General features: G+C 38.5%; 1 protein-coding gene and 1 pseudogene across 1 annotated transcript in view; both read right to left on the bottom strand.

Annotated features, from left to right (window-relative positions):
* The window catches only part of PLXDC2 (plexin domain containing 2), a 518,063-nt gene that overhangs the window by 430,912 nt on the left and 69,956 nt on the right, over positions 1-17,195 (bottom strand). The gene's annotated exons all lie outside the window — the stretch shown is intronic.
* Positions 888-1,812, bottom strand: LOC118849513 (annotated as a pseudogene).

Here is a 17,195-nt window from a genome sequence, read left to right as displayed (position 1 = left end):
TAAATTTTGTTTGCCTCAGTTTCCTCATCTCTAACATGGAGATAATAGTAGCACTTACCTGTCAGAATTGTTGTGAGGATCAAATATGGTAATATTTGTAAGGAAATAGATGTATAAATAAAGAATTTATATTGTCAAATATTCTTATTAAATTGACCAAGGTTAAGTGACTTTCCAGAGGTAAATAGCTTGTATGCTTTAAAGGGATGATGATCATGATGGTGAGGATTATGATGTGTTCAGAAATGTTTTAGCTGATGTCTAATGACACATATCCTTGTGCTCTCATTTTCCTACTAAAAGCCTGGCTTTGAAGTGTCTTTAATGATTGTGGTACTAAATTTCCAAATTTTAAAACGCTTTCAGATTTCAATTACTAGAGTGAGTCTAACTTATGACAAGAAAAAAGCCATTTAAAATGGAATAAAAGTAAGAAAGATAGAAAGAAGAGAGATGAGCCATTACTGTTCTATAATACAGTCATGGCTCTAATAAGAAGCAATTGCAATAAATGAACCTCTAAGGTTCCTTCTGGTTCACAAACTTATAAACTATCATATATAAACAACAAATTTTGAAATAACCATAGTAGGAGTAGTGATAGTAATAAGGAGTAGTGATAGCTGCTCAGTATTATTATTTGGTTTGGGGGGGGGCGGTTCTGGTCTGGCTTTATTAGAAGGAGCTTAACAACTGGGTGAGGCTGTAAAGGCAGGAGTGGGCTGGAGAAGGTTAAATGGGGCTAACCAAGGTGGAGGAGGGGAGTTGAGGGGGTTCCTTCAATGCTAAGGCAGGGGAGGAGAGGAATAGGGGAAAAATGAGGAGGAGAGGCAGTATGGGGTCTGGACTCAAAGCAGGACACAAGGCAGAAAAGCTAGCAGGAGGGCTCAGAAAGGAGCTTCCCAGGAAGTGCAAGCAGCCATCAGGGCCCATTTCAGTTGCTCATAGGTGATAAACCTCAATACATTCCAGGAGCCCAAGTGGAGGAAGGAAGGCATGAACCCTTTGTAGAAGGCTCCTTCCGAAGTATGGTGAGGGCGCAGTGGCCAGCACTGGTAGACTGGCCCACAGCAGAGTTCATGTATCTCATCTTGACCACATCCACAGAGGAAGCAATAATGGTGGTGCAGAAGGCAGCCCCAAAGGCTGATGTGAAGTGGCATGGGAGGTCATCAGTCATGAGAAGGGCTTTCAGGAGGGCATCTTTGATGAGATCATAGGTCACCAGCTCATCACAGTTGATGATAGCATCTCAGGCAATATTGGGTGAAGTTCCTTTCCATAAGCCTTGAAGTCCCTCCTCTCTGGTCGATAGTCTTATAGGCATCCACCGTATCCTGGTATCTCCGGCTGCCACCTGCACGAGCCTGGGCCTGGAAATGTGCCTTTACCACATCTGTGGGTTGGGCTATGCCCACTGCCAATGCAGCCTGTGATGCAGCCTGCCAGGAGGTGGCTCCCAATGCCTGCATGCTCAGATCCCTTGGTGTGGAACTGCTTGACAGAGTCATGGAGGCCAATGAGGACAGAGGTAAAACTCATCTGGTGCTGCAACCTAGCCACCAGCCCATTGCTCAGACTGCCAGGACCCTCAGTCTTCACCACGGTTAGAATGGTGCCCATGACACTCCGATACTGGGCATTGATAGAGGAAGCTCGGATGGCCCCCTGGCTCTCTCCTTGAATATGCAGCTGGGTTTTGGCTGTATCCAGGGGGAAGGTGATGAGGTCAGCGATGCAGGCAGCAATGCCAGCCCCGAGGAACTTTACAGTGGCTGTTGGAGGCACATCCGTAGGTTTAAATCCAACCATGATGAATGCTGGCTCTCTGCTACTTCCCAGGAGGCAGAGGAGAAATGGAAAGATAGCTTCCACTGATTGAGCAAGATGAGACAGAGGAACTCTGCCCCAGTCCTGATATAGAGGGTCTCCCGATGATGGCACCTTGATCAAGCTTCTCTAAAGGTGTCCTGCTGTTCAAAGTTGCTCACGACAACCATGGCCTACTTCCCTTGATTTTCCATAGGAAGTTGTTGGGAAACTGAATACCTAAAGATCATACTATGTGCCCAGGACCATAGAGGAAAACATGAGGAGGTGGCAGGAGGCATGAGGTCTGCAGCAGAGTCCAGCGTCCGGTGGGCTGGAGGGGCTGCCTGTCTCTTCACTGGGTCCCTAGGAGGTCTCAGCCTTGGAGGAGGTTGAAGTGTGCACTGCAGCTTGGTATTATTAATGAACATTAATAATTTTATTAATTATGTGATTCATGATTATTAATTATGTAGTAGACTTATTAACTATTTATACTAACAGCAGGCTGATGTCAAAATTACTGATAATATTAATAATAGTAGGCTTATATCACAATTTGTTGTTTACATATGATAGTTGCTTGGTTTTAAAATTATAAAGGTCATATATTCCAAATGGTACAGCTGAGCAAGCTGAAGCCCCTAAAAGCAGAGTGACTTGTCCAAAGAAACCCAGGTAATAATTGTTCAGAGAAATCCAGCTAATAGGGAGTGAAGTAACCAAGATACTCTGACTCTATTTCTGCCTTTCTCAACAATATACCATGTCTCTTCCACTGTCACTCTGAGAATATGGGCAAGTCATTTATCATATTTGAACCATTTCCTAATTTGTATGAGTGTGTTTGGACATACGAATCCATGTAGGTTTGGGTAAAATATATACACACATATATACACACATATATACACATACATATATACATATATGTGTGTGTCCATATGTATTTATATACACATATACACACAGAGTAATAGTATAGTTTGTTATAATAATATAATAATAAACAGAAACAAGTATATCTGGATGACACAGAATTGTGAGAATCAAATGAGCTAATGTATGTAACATGCTTTGCGAACCTTACATCATTATGTAAATTCAGTTATCAACATCAGAGATGCAAGGCTCCTGTCACACTGGCTTTCTACATGTGCTACCTGGACTAAGCTTTTCAGGCATCACATTCAGTAATTAGGGAATAAGGAGTAAAAGGGAAATTTTCCTCTTCTCCAGCTGTGTTTATCAAATTGCAATGAAAGGTAGCTTTGCATTAAATTGTTCAACATTATGGAGATGGATATAATGGTATTTAGTGTATAAAGAAGAATTATCTCAGTGTTCTAATTAAGCAGTGACTATTTCAGCTATTGGAGTAAATAAAGTGGTTTCCTTAAAATGTACTTTTCAGCTTCCTGGAGCAAGCATCACACCCTCAGACTTTTCCAATATACCCCCAGTCTTGGAAGTACACAGTAGGATTATACATTAAGTGGAATAATTTTTGTTCATAAGAATTGCATGAAAATTTAAATCACAATAACACCAGGCTTCTTGGAAAATGAGTACTGGGCATAGGCATTGCTTTTGTCGGTTTGGCACCGAGTAAATTCTCCATACCTGAAGCATCCCTATAACCCTGCATGAACAGGGCTAGTGAGTTTGGTTGCCTTTGTCAGGCCTGGCAGAGAAATGATTATGATGAAGGTCAAAACCAGGCCCAGTGGCCAGAAGAGAAAATGAATCCAGATTTTTAAAAACCTACACAGCTTGTTAGATTTCTTTGAGTGAAGCTGAAACTTATAACAGAAAAAAATAATTAAGCCATTTCAAGTAAAGTAATAGTATAGAAGAAAGATGGAGAAAAACAAACACTAGACTGGCCGTTAGAACTCTAGGTTCAAGTTCGGGGCTCATTTGCTAAACTTGTTATGGGGCAAGGCCTATCACTCCCTTTCCTTCAATCTTAGTTTCTTCTCATGTAAAATTTCTTCTTTTGCAAAGACTGTTAATTCAATCCATCAATTAACAAGCATTTATTAAACACCTTTATGTGCCAGGCACTGGGTACACATAGGAAGAATATAACAATGTCTACCCTCAAAAAGCCCACATATCCCTAACATCCCTACATTTCATGGTCTCAAATTTTCACTAGCAACTCCAATATGGTTTAACATCTAAGTATCTTCATACTAAATTCTATTTGGACATACACATAGCCCGGGAGGGGATTTGTTGCTTGAATTTGGTTACTGGAGAAGTAGAGTATCCTTGGGTTGTCTTTTGAGATTATAATTATTAGGGAGTAGGTTACAGGGGAAAGATACTATCAAAGAATGGTGGGCTTAGTTTTTACAGTGTTTGATCTTATGCAAACTTAATAGAATCTCTTTTTCTTTGATACATGTTCAATCAGCTTGTTTTTTTATTGTGCTATGTTATAGAAATGCTTGTTTTATTCCACGAATTAAAATTTTAATAATTTTTTATTATTTGAAATTTTATTTGAAAATTTGAATTTTATTATTTGAAAATCCACCAAAGTTGGATTTTCAAAAGCTATTCCAGAAGATTACAAGCTCTTTCAGTTCCTACTAAGTTTGAAAGGATTCAAATGTAGGCCTAGGGACAGACTATGTTATCCTAGGACAGGCAGTGAATTCATTGACAGTAATCTTGAAGACTGCCCACAACATAGCAAACTTTTCTGTTCATAGCATCTCAACAAACTTAGATATGGAAGGATTGCAACCATTGTTGGTAAAGGGAGTCCTCACATCAAAGAACTCATGGGTCTTTTGGAATACTAAGTATTGCAAAGATATTGCACCTTAAACTTTACCAAATAATTTCCCATACATAATCTCATTTGAGCAGCACAACAACTCTGTAAAGAAAGTCCAAAAGAAAAAATGTTTTCCCAATTTTATAAATGAGAAAATGGAGTTTATTCTGTTTACATATAAAGTTACTAAATGGAGTGATTTTATTTTTGTTTTTGTTTTTAATGAAACTTGTTGTCCTTTGCTTATAATATGGTTCCTCACCCTAAATATAGATAGGGCTTGAAGCAGAATGCCACTAACCCCATCTTTTTACACATTAAAAGCTTGCTGAGCAAGAGATGAAATGTCTAAGTGAAGTCACCACCCTGACATCAACAGCAAACCATTAAAGTTTTTTAAGTGGCATGTAGTCAGAGTACTCGAAGAACAGGGTGCCAACAATGATCTCTGCCATGCTTTCAATATGCCAGGATCAAATAGGACAAGTAATTAGATATGAATATGAAATACCTTTAATACACGTAGAAGACATCACATTCTAGATTTTCTGTTCAAATCTTTGGACAGAATGACACAACAACATTAATTAGCACTAAAATTTGAAGTTTCCATGAAATTCATGCTAAAAAATATTCAGGTGTGAGTAATAAAGGGATAATTGCTGCACTTGTAAGTTCACCGATATAGGCTACTCTTACATAAAGAACGTCTCTCTCTCAATACAAGTTGGCATTTTCTCCAAAACTTATAAAGTTATAATCTTAAAGAGTTTCCTAGGGTCAGTGAGAGGTTAAGAGACTTGGTCAGAGTCACACAAGTCAGAGGGAAGATTTGAACTCAGGTTTTCCTACTTCCAAAGCCAACTTTCTCTTCCCTATGCCATACAAACTAGGGAAAGAAGCAAGAAAAAAAGTGAGAAATTCAATTCACTTTGTTGTCCAAGTCTTGCACATATGGCCACTTAATGAATTCCTTAGTGTTTTGTGGTACCTTTTTCAGGCTACTAGGACCCATCAAGTTGTACTATAGCAGCCTTATATTAACTGAAACATTTGTGGTTTTGAAAGCATGAATTTCAGTCAGTAGATTTGGGTCCAGTACAATGAAAGGGTCCTTCAAAGCCCAGATGAGTTGATGAATTTCCCTGAGTACCATGGAGTGATATCGGCAGCAGAACAAATCAGAGACTCTATTTGACTTTTATAATAAAAGACAAGGAGACATTAAAGGCTTTATTGCAAACAGAGGCATTATATATCCTTCAAACCTAGAATAATTCCTGGCACATAGGAGATATTTCATAAATGCTTATTGATACATGTGCATATATGTACACGTACACACATATATACATATATACACATACTTATGTGTGTATATATTTGTGTTTACACACACATGCTATTGAAAGATGCCTGTATAGAGGATCATGTTGATTATTGACAATATACACCAGCTATGGAGTTGGCCACAGTTAGACGTTGTTCTATTATGTCGTATTATATAAAGTGTATGTTTCCCACTGTCATGCAAGTGGCATAAGATGATATTATAGGTGTGTCACCTGAAACTAGATATTAATTTTGTTTATTAATTAGCACTATGTAAAGATGACTCCAAAAATGTAACAGCAAATCTTAAGAGCAAGGCATAGTCAGCAGTATTTGTAAATCGATACTTAAGTGAGAAATATTAGGTGAATTTGGCTTAGTTCTATGACCACTAGACTTTCAGTAGCCAAAGGTAATCAGCAGATCAATAATTTGGTTAGGAAATATACAATTTTCTTCTAAGTCTTTAACAAAGATGAATCATTTCCCTCTAATTTTATGATTTCTAAATCACTCAGAATTAAGAAAAGAGGGTCTATCACCTGCCACTCCTATTTCCTTTGTCTTTTCAAAGCTGCCAACTTAGAATGCTCTTCCAAGTTTTAGCCCAAAATGCCACAAAGAAAAGATCAGAATGGTTGTGTTCTCTTTAGTGAGCATTTGAATGAATTCTACATAAGTTGCAAAATCCAGCAGGCACCAATGTTGATTGTGCTACCCAAGCCAGAATAACGCCACATTTCTTCTAGGTGTCTACATAACTTACTGTAATAAAGCAATTCAACCTAAGAGAGTGTGTGAGGCATGTTTTCTTTTTTCCTTCAGCTAGCTCAGCTATAATGTCATCTCTGAATGACTTACACCATGCTGACAGTGTCTAAGTGAGACTGTAAAAAGCAGTCCTGCCCATTGAAGATAATTGTTTCATTTTCTTTCATGTTTACACCAAGTGCCCTGGAATATTTCTATTAACCTTTTACATGCCAGACTTTAAAAAAAAGGCACTGATATCACTTGAGACCTTGTGTGGTCTCTGTTAAAAAATTTTCCTTTGGAAAAACTTGGTGGAAAAGAGAAAGCAAAAACTTAATGCGCAGTTTTACTTGAGACCTAGTACCTTAAGGCTCTGTCTATCTATCTGAACTGCATTGGTGGGTAGAGAAGTGGAAAGTAAGAGTTAGATGCTAGATATGGTGGGGAAGTAAAGAAAATAACACAGGGCTAGGGACTTGTTGGCAGAAGGGTGGGGGGTGGCAGGAGAGGGATAGGCTTTAATGACCAGGATGATGGTAATGCAATCAATATAAAGAGATAATTTGGGAAGAGAGAGAGCAAAGAAGGTGGTGAGCTCAGGCTTATGGAAGTCCAGACATCAAGTATGCTCAAAGCCGCAAAACATGTACTCTGGTATCTGGAAGTAGAGGGAAGGATTTGAACATAACTCATTCTCTCCAATTCTGCTTCTCCTGACAGCACTGTGTTTGTAGCCTTACACGGTGGGAATACCATTGGAACTCTGAGTGAGAGTCAGGATATGGCATGTACCAGCAAAGTCAAACCAGTATCACCACAATGAATACCATCTCCCCTCAGAACCTAATAGGGACAGTCCCGGACCTCAAATCCAATAGCCTTGGGCATAACAGTGCCCACCCCCTTCCCCAGCACATCAACCATACTTCCAGCCCACCTTCTATAGCCATCAATGAGGGGGAGAATCACTGTGGAGAGAGGACAAGATAGGTTTTTCATCATCACCAGCAACAGATTCTAATCACTTAATGCCCAAAAGCAGACAGGCACAGGAGCCTTGGGAACGGCAGCACCCCCCTTCCAAACTACCATTTCTGTTTCTAAGGCAGTCCTCACAAGCATCAGCCTGGCAAGCAACTCATGTAAAGAAAGAATCAGTCATTCCCACAAATTACCAATTGTCATACAAAGGGAAGGCCAACCACTGGCCAAAGCAGCAAGGACTTCTGAGGGAGAGACAAGAGGGAACATGTGTCAGACAAATGAAAGCACTACCCTAATCACTTAACACAATCACCATTTCCCATCAAATACTGATGGGGATAGCCTCTGATGCTGAACCCAGGAGTCTTGGGAACAGCAGTACTTCCATCCCAGTGCCCTCAATTATCATACCAGGAAACAAACCCTGTGGTGGGTAGCCATGTAGTCTAGTAATTGCCTGTTCAGGGGTTAAAGCCACAGCTATTGAAGACTCAGAAGAGACAGCTCTTGGCACCAAAGTCCTTAACAGCATCAAATGCTTCAGCAGAAGAAATTGATACATGATTCACAGAAATGTATGAAATAAGAGGCATTCATATCTGGTTTGCTACTGTACCCTAAAGACTATAGGACTTGTCTATTTGAATTGCCAAAAGCTTCCATATACATTGTCTCCTCCAATAGAATGTGAATTCTTTGAGAGCAGGGACCTTCATACATTCTTGTTTTCCCAATGCTAGGAAACAGTAAGCACTTCATAAATGCTTAATTCTTTCGTTCATTTGGAGTCAAACACCTGTGCTCTACTGCAACCTCTACTCCTTAGTACTTGTGTAACCATGACTGGAAAAGCCAATTAATTTCTCTTGACCTCAGTTTCTTCCACTGTAAAATGAAGGGAGTTGTACTACATAAACTCTAAAATCTTTTCTGACTTTAAAGTCTTCTGATTCCATGAAAAGAGCCATCATGGTTGCCTAGAGAAGGGGGGCGGGTCAAGGAAGTATATTTAAATGCTTCTAAATGGAGTTTTATTGCCTTCGTTGTATTATCCAAAGCCCATTCCTCTCATCGTTTTTTGAAGTGAGAATGGAGTGGGAAATAGCGGGGCAATAAAAGGACTTGGGTCCAGGGAATTGTCCCCAATTTATTTGAATGTACTCAATGAGAAATTAGGATGAGCAGAAAATGTGCAATTCACGTTTCTTTGTCCAACTTGTTCCTACCTGCCTCATAGTAATATCTGGGCAAGGGAGCCTCAGGGTGGACCTTGGATCCTGCAGTAAGATAGGCAATAGCCTTCTGTTTCAAATTCCCATGCTTTTCAAATCTCAGCTTTAAAAAGCCATATGAAGAAAGATGCTATCTACCTCCTGAGAAAGAAATTATAAATAGAAGCATGTATAGAATGATCTTACATGCATACATATGTACATATGTATCTATATGTATACATATACATACATGTATATGTATACATATGTAGGCATATACACACCAGTTTGTGTCTAATGGTAGCCATCGGGAAGAAGGAGAAAAAAAGGAATTTACATAATAATTTTGTTATGTATTTGAATAGAATAGTAAATTGAGCATAGTAGATTTGCAGTTTCACCTGTAGTCATCTTTTTATTGTACTATGTCTTGGAAATGCTTGTTTTGTTCCATAAATTAAAAAAACCTTTAAAAAGGGGGAGCAACAGATGAATTATAGAGATCTCACACCCTAAGATAGCATCAGGACATTTGTTTTTCTGACCATGGAAACTCATAATTAATATAGTAAAATTGTGTCTTAATTACAAAATGCTTAAGGCTAAACCCGACATTGACACAATCTTAAGAGGTCTTAGGTCCTTAGATCATGTTTTATATGGGAATTTAAAATATGTTTCTTACTAAGGTCTGTTGTGAAAGAGACATATGAGTCAGCAAACAGGCCTACTCAGTAGTACCCAACCAACCCCTGTGTTCCCTCCCTTTTTAGTATATTTATCGGTGTGGTTCATTAGATATTATTTCACATCACCCTTGCCACAATGGGCTAGGAAGAAAAGATGTTTTATTGAACCCAATCTGCAATGGACAAAACAAACTCTTTACTACAAATAGGAAAACATTATGGACATCCCTACTATCTGGAAAGCTTAAGGACCTTAGCTGTCATTTTTGTGACCTACTTCTCTATCTCATCCATACGGAACCCAAATTATTTTTTACAAATCCTCTCCTTTTACCCTGCAAGCCAGTTCTACCCTTAGATGTTTGGTCTAGGAAGAATAATTTCCCTATTATTGGCAGGTAGTTGCCTGTTAGAAATTAATTCTTTGACTTGGGCCCCTGTGGTGTGCACATTCACCCTGATAGTTAAGTTGTTTTTCTTAATGTGCACATTTATCTCAATTATAACTATACATTCCCCAGCTTTTCCCACTGCTACCATGAGCATCCTGGTGAGTCCAACCTAGGCCTTTCTGCCTCCCTTAGCACTGGTCTCCTGTTTTGTTTATGTAGTTGGTTAAAACTCTTGACCCCGAAATCCCCACTTTAGGGTGATGAACAAGAGTGGGTCAATGTCAGAAACTACCGCCAACTGAACAAAAAAAGGGAAAAGTAGTATTTTTCTTGAAAATAGAAAAAAAAAGAGAAAGCAACACTGAAATCATGTTAGGTTTTAGGCTGGAAAACACTCAAATAAATTTCAGCATAAATTAGTAACCCACTAATATCCAGAGGTTGATTTTTATAGTAATAAATAACCATTGAGCCATAATCCAATGAGTGATTTCTCTTGGCAAATTCTAGTATATGAGATGATAGATAGATAGATAGATAGATAGATAGATAGATAGATAGATAGATAGATAGACAGACATGGATAGATGATGGATAGTTGAAGAAAAAGGAAAAAAAGAGAGGAAGGAAGGGAGAGAAGAAGAGAGGAAGAGGAAGGAAGGAAGGAAGGTAAAACCTATATCATCTGTTCAGCCAACTATTCATAGGATCCTGGCATTATAGACTGAGAACTGTTAGAGATTTAAGAGATCAAATAGTCCAACCCACTCATTTTATCTATGAGGAGACAAAGACTCAGAAAGGTGAACTTACTTACCCTCAGACACTAAGTGGCAGAGCCAGCATTTGAACCCAGACCTTCACATTTCCAAATTCATCATTCTTCCACTATATTATACAAGTTAAAACATACTAAAATCAGCTACCCAAAATTACAAGAGCAAGTTGATCAGAAGTTAGCCTAAAGAAACACCTGAAAAACTGAACCAAAAGATATCTCTGTTATTGCTCTTGTTTCAGTCCAATCATAAGAATATTATTGGGGATTTGTGGAGTGCTACTACTTAAATATGGAAGCTATATAATAATAAAATGCATGAAATATGACACAATAACCTAAAATTGCCTATAAATCACAGAGCATTCTAGAAGGAACTAGAGAAGTAATCTTATGATCTCCAGATCCATGAGTTGTAGCATCAATTGAGAAATATGCATAATTTAATATGCTACTGTTAATAACTATTTTTTAAAAAGCTTTCACCCCTTTTATGAGTCTGAATAATGGATCTTTCAAGTGGTTCTCACTTGTACTTCTGCCTTTTATAAGTCAAATGCTTCAGCGGATTCATTTAGGACCATGTTCCTGAATATCAAAGCAACATGTTGGGAAAGTGAAATTCACATTGCTTATTGAGCATTGTATTGTCCAAAAAATAGCTACCTAACACTAACTAGTTGTTTTGCTGGGTTTTCTATTGATTTGTTTTTACTGAAATTAATTTAGTTTGAGTGTTGCAGAAAATAGCCTTTATCATCCAGAGTCTAATGAATCCTAGGCCAGCTTAGAGTAGCCACGGGGGAGAAACAAAAGATCGAATCTAAAAGCATTATTAAGCACCCACTGTGTACCAGACACTATGCTACATGTTGGGGAAACAAAGAAAGGAAAAGGGAAGAGAAAAAAATCCCCTGCTCTTAAGTAGATAAAATAGAGATAATCAACCCAGGTAAGGCACTACCATTAAGGGGGATTAGGAAAGACTTCATGGAGATGGTGGGATTTTAGCTGGGATGGGAATGAAGCTAGGCAATCCAGGAGACAGAAACGAGGAGGGAGAAAAATCTAGACATGGGAGTAGCCAGTGAAAACACAAGAGAGTCAGGAGATCAAGGGCTGTTTTCAGAAGAAAACATCTAAGTATATAGGAAAAGGGAACAGAAAGAAGGTAAAACAAAAGAGAGGGGAGGAAATGGAAGCATAGGAAATCACCACAGGATTAGAGAGTCTTTCTGTTGGTGCTGGTAAGGAGGCTGATGCATCGGAGAGGGAAATAATCTAAGGCAAGGGTTCTTAACCTTTTGTGTGTGCCTTGGACCCCACTTTGGCAAGCTGGTGAAGTCTATGGAGCCCTTCTCAGAATAATATTTTTAAATGCGTGAAATACGTAAGATTACAAAAGAAAACAAAGTAAAGTGAAAATATATATTCTTTTTTTTTTATTTTTCCCCATTCACCAAAATTTTCCCCCACACCAAAATTTGTTCATGCATCCTACTTTAAGAAGTCCTTGTCTAAGGGAAACAAGATCAGCAATCTAGAAATCTGTCACCAAAACCAGTCAAAACAAGCCTCAGTTACATTTCTGGTTCTGATTTCCAAGTAGTAAATGATTAATTACTTTTATTTTTAGAGGGGAGTAATTTCACTCTGTCCTTTTTGACTACTCCCATATTTCAGCATACATTCCAGCATAATTGGTGGCTTCTCTAATCACAATGCACATTTACAACATAGTGTGGAAAAACCAGACCATCTATGCAATATTACCGTTCCTCTAACCTAATTGGAGACAAGTTGAAAGTGCCATATGGAGCATCAGTAACTTAATATGTCATGATTAGGATAATAAGACATGGAAAAGAACAAAAAATAGCCTGTATAATGTGGGAATCAATATTTTACTTGCCTGCTCATTTAAGAAACAAAAGGAAAACTTGCTGTTTTTTTAAGGAAATTCCAAACTTTATCAAACTGGAAAATGAAATACACATAGTCAATTACATGAATGAAGCCTTTAAAAGACTGACTCTCCCCACCCCACCCCCTCCACTTACTAAAGAAAAGGGGGAAAGAACCCTAAAATACCTTTTCATCAATGCCTCCTGTATCATCCTATATTTAACCAGGCACTGGCAGGAGGTGGAATGAAGGATTTTAGAAGACAGCTATTGGAATGGAAGATCCTGAATATTCAAAAGTGGTCAATGTCAACAAATTAAGGCACCATCAACAAAACCTCAAGCCGGTTTAGTCATGGCCCAGTCCATTTAATAGTGTCCCAAAGAAACTCACCAGCCATTACAGTGTCTATATAACAATGAAACATCTGAATGACAATTAGGATAAAAATTAGCAAGCTGCAGAACTTGTCTCTTCAACACTAAGAGGCAGGTGAACACAGCTGAAAGAAAGAACGATGACTTTGGAGTCAGACAACTATCCCCTTTGTGAGGCTTGGTATCTGGATGACCTTGGCCAAGCCATTTGCCTTGCTTGGCTTCAGCTTCCTCAGCTTTAAGAGGAGGGGTCTGAACTCAATGGCTTCTGGTGCCTCTCATAGAGCAAGCTCTATGCTACTATGATCTAGATATTCAGAGGTACTTGAAAAGTCAAGAAAATAAATTATTCAGAGTATTCATGTAATTGTTTGTCCTTTGTTCTTGGAGAGGACCGTGACATCAGGAAGGTGATGACAGGACTTCCAAGTGAATGGATGTAAGTGAGGAAGGGCTGTGCAAAGTCACCAGCCTCACTTTCTCCTCATTCTGATATAGATCGTTCTGATCTATATCTTGCCACTGGACCCAGATGGCTCTGGAGAAGAAGAGATTCATGTAATAAAGATTTTCTAAACGAATGAGGTGGCAGTGTGGTATAAGTGAACAGCAATGAATCTGGAGTAAGTTTAATCTCTCTTGTATGACTTTAGACAAGTTGACCTATCTGGGCTTCAGCATCCTTCTTGATAAAACAAGAGGGTCAGACTACATGGTTCTAAAATGCCTTTCAGCCTAAAATCTTTAATGCTGTGACAGTATGAGCAGAGTTAAAAGAGACTTCTGTCTTTGTTGTTGTTCAGTTTTTTCAGTCATGTCCAACTCTTCATGACCCCATTTGGGGTTTTCTTTGCAAAGATAATGTAGTTGTCTACTATTTTCTTCTCTATCTCATTTTACAGATGAGGAAACTGAGGCAACCAGGATTAAGTAAGCATCTTAGGTCACATTTGAACTCAGGAAGATGAGTCTTTCTGATTCCCAGACTGGCACTCTAACCACTATACCACCTCTTGAGAAATTATTGTTTCTTTTGTCATCAAACAAGATCATAGCTAATTTATCTCAGATGAATAAAAACTATTCAATCAAGGATACAGCATTATACAATGGTTTGAGAGTTGCTTCTGGAGTCCGAGGAACTGGATTCAAATCCTGCCTCTGACACTATCTCTGACCATAAGAAAAGACACTTAATCTTCCTGGCCCTCAGTTCCTTCATTTGTAAAATGTAGAGTTTCATTCTCTGGCCTCTGGAGTCCCTTCCAGTTTGAGATTCATGATCCTAAGTATTTAATGAGCAAGGCCACATGCCCAGCTCCGTACTAGGCACAATTAACCTGACAACAATTATTTCCTTTAAAACTGCCTATAAAAACAGGAGGACCTCAAAAATCACCTCACTCAGCCAAGAGACTCAGTTTTGATGGGTGGGGATGGGAATTTCTCCACCCATCAGAACCAAAGCTTCAGTGCTTCTAATACTATCTAGCACACACTGGGCACTCCCACTTTAATGATAGTGAGAAAGCTTTGCCATTCTTACGTTTTCAATCAGCTTGTCCCCATCACTTTTGAATTTTACCTGCGGAAAGGATTTCAATATTCCCCACCATACTTGAGAGCCTTAAAAGCACATTGATTTCGAAATAATCCACTGGTGAATTTTAAGGGCAAAGACTTGCCCCTATCAAGTGGCCTCATTTGCTTGTTGACAAACTATGCCTGAGGCCAGTGCATCAGTGAACACTGAGTAGACAGCAGACTAGTTCTGAAGATAAAAAGAAAAACATTCCAAATGGGTGTGGAGGTGACTCTCCCAATGTAGGGAGCCTGCATTCAAATTTCCTAACTCAACTTGCCTGTCACCTGAGAGGAAATAGATGTAATCACAGGAATTTCACAGTGGCATTTTAGAGGGAAAAGAGGGCTTATGGAGATAAACATTAATGGTGGGGAGAGATGACCTAGCAATTGAGAGAAAAAAATGAGTTTCGAGATGATTAATTTTGGCCAAAGAAGTGAACAGTCTTTAAAAAATTACTTAACATGCAAGAATTATAAATGGTTTAGTTTCAATTTGCTAGTTGAAATAAGATATTTCATCTTTTTTGAGTGTACTCTTCAGTTACTGCTAAAGATATATTTGCCAAAGGAAGTCTTACTTATTAGAGGTAGAAAAAGTTTAATTCTTAACTGTATAATTCTACCCCAGCACTACCCCCACTGAATCACCAAGGAAAAACAGTCTAGTAATAGGCAAGGGGACATGTTTCCTAAAACAAAGATATAAATAAATAGCATTTATATACAGCCTTAAGGTTTACAAAGAACTTTACAGATCTTAGCTCATTTGTGTCTCACAATAGCCTAGCCAGTTAAGTGACATTTTTATCTTCATTTTCTAGATAAACAACCTGAGACTGAGATAGAGTAAGTGACTTATCCAGGGTCTCACAGCTAGCAAGTATGTGAGATGTATTCAAACTCAGTTCTTCCTAACTCAAAGTCCTAAACTTTATCCACTGTACCACCTGACTGCATTTAGAAAGAATACTGAACTAAGAATGATCAGTCATGACATGTGAAGTGGAATGCCAGTTTGGCCTTTACTTCCTTGGAGACTTTGGAAATGTGGAAGCTCACTCTCACCCTGGGCTTCCCACACTAGAAGTCTCCTCTGCCCTTATGGCCCCTCTTTCCTATTGGCTAGCTTTGGTCAGAACCTCCATTTTAAGGAGGCTACCCAGACCTACTAAGTATTTATTCTTCTCCAAGCTGCACTTCTGACTTTCCTCCTGGACTTTTTCTATAATACACTGCCCCAGGTACCTTCATCTGCCTCTGACCCCTTCCCAGGTTCCCTTTAATATTATATTCCTCCATTAGAATGTAAACTTCTTGAGGGCAAGGGCTTTCTGCTTTCCTTTTTATCCCCAGTTCTCAACAGAGTGTCTCTCACATAATGTTTAATAAACGTGTATAGACTTACTTGACTGAACTAGCCTCACCTTCCTCATCTGCAAAATGCGGGAATTGGGCTCAGTGACTTCTAAGGGTCCCTACAAGCTCTTGAACTCAATATACTTTAGGAATGCTTCAATATAGTTACAAAAAGAAGGGAGAACATGAAAAAAAATGGTACTATCTTCCTTTTAGATGAAATCTAAATTCCAGAGTATTAAAGGGAAGAATGGATTGCTACAAACATAATCTTGGCCTTGTGTATTGGAAATGGCATGCAGCCATATGCATCAGGGTTATGGTATTACAATAAGGGAAAAAAGAGATCATTATCAAATAATCTTTTTAAAAAATATGGCACCACTGTCAATTTGCATTTTAATTCAATATACTAAGAAGCATATAAATTATACCCAACATCGGTGGCAATTTCATTTTCCATTTGGAGAGTCCTCTCTTCTAATCCCTATCACCTAACCACACTATCTCTCCAACATCTCTACTTTACCCCCCAAAATTGCTTTTCTATGTAACTCTTTGAATGGGAGAGATACCAGCTTAAGGATTCTTCTTTTAAGAATCCTTTCCTGTTGCCCCTTAATGCTAATGCCTTCCCTATGATGCCATCTGCAATTTATCCTATACCTATCTTATTTATTGATAGTTTTTTACATGTTTTCTCCTCCATTAGGTTGTAAGATCCTTAAGGGCAGGGAATCTTTTTTTAACCTTTCTTTGTATCCCCAGAACTTAGAACAGTGACTGTCACTTAGTAGGTGTTTAATAAATGTTTGTTGACTTGATTTGATGATTAAAAAGAATCAACCCAAGAATGAACCCCTTTGTCACTATTTTGCAATTCCTAGTTGAGAAATACACATTATAGGATCCATTCTTTTCTGGACACTCAAAACACAAGAAGGTAAAATAAAGGACGTGTTAAAAAAACTTAGGGAATAAGTATAAACTGTAGGATTTGGGTAAGCTCAAATCACTAACTACATTTAGGTTATTTTAGATGTTTGAGTTCCCTAGAATCACAGCTTGAAAGGAGAGTAAGAGGTTATCTAGCCCAATCTCTGTCATTTTATAGGTGAGGAAACTGAGGAACAGAGAGGTTATGTGATTCGTCAATGGTCACTAAGATTATCAGTGGAAGAGTTGGAAATCCAACCCAGATCTTCTGATTACAAACCCAGATCTCTTT

This window comes from Trichosurus vulpecula, chromosome 5 (genome assembly GCF_011100635.1).
Source record: "Trichosurus vulpecula isolate mTriVul1 chromosome 5, mTriVul1.pri, whole genome shotgun sequence".
Classification (NCBI taxonomy): Eukaryota; Metazoa; Chordata; class Mammalia; order Diprotodontia; family Phalangeridae; genus Trichosurus; species Trichosurus vulpecula.
The sequence above is the reverse complement of the archived record's forward strand: the minus strand, read 5'-3'. Positions and strand labels throughout refer to the sequence as shown.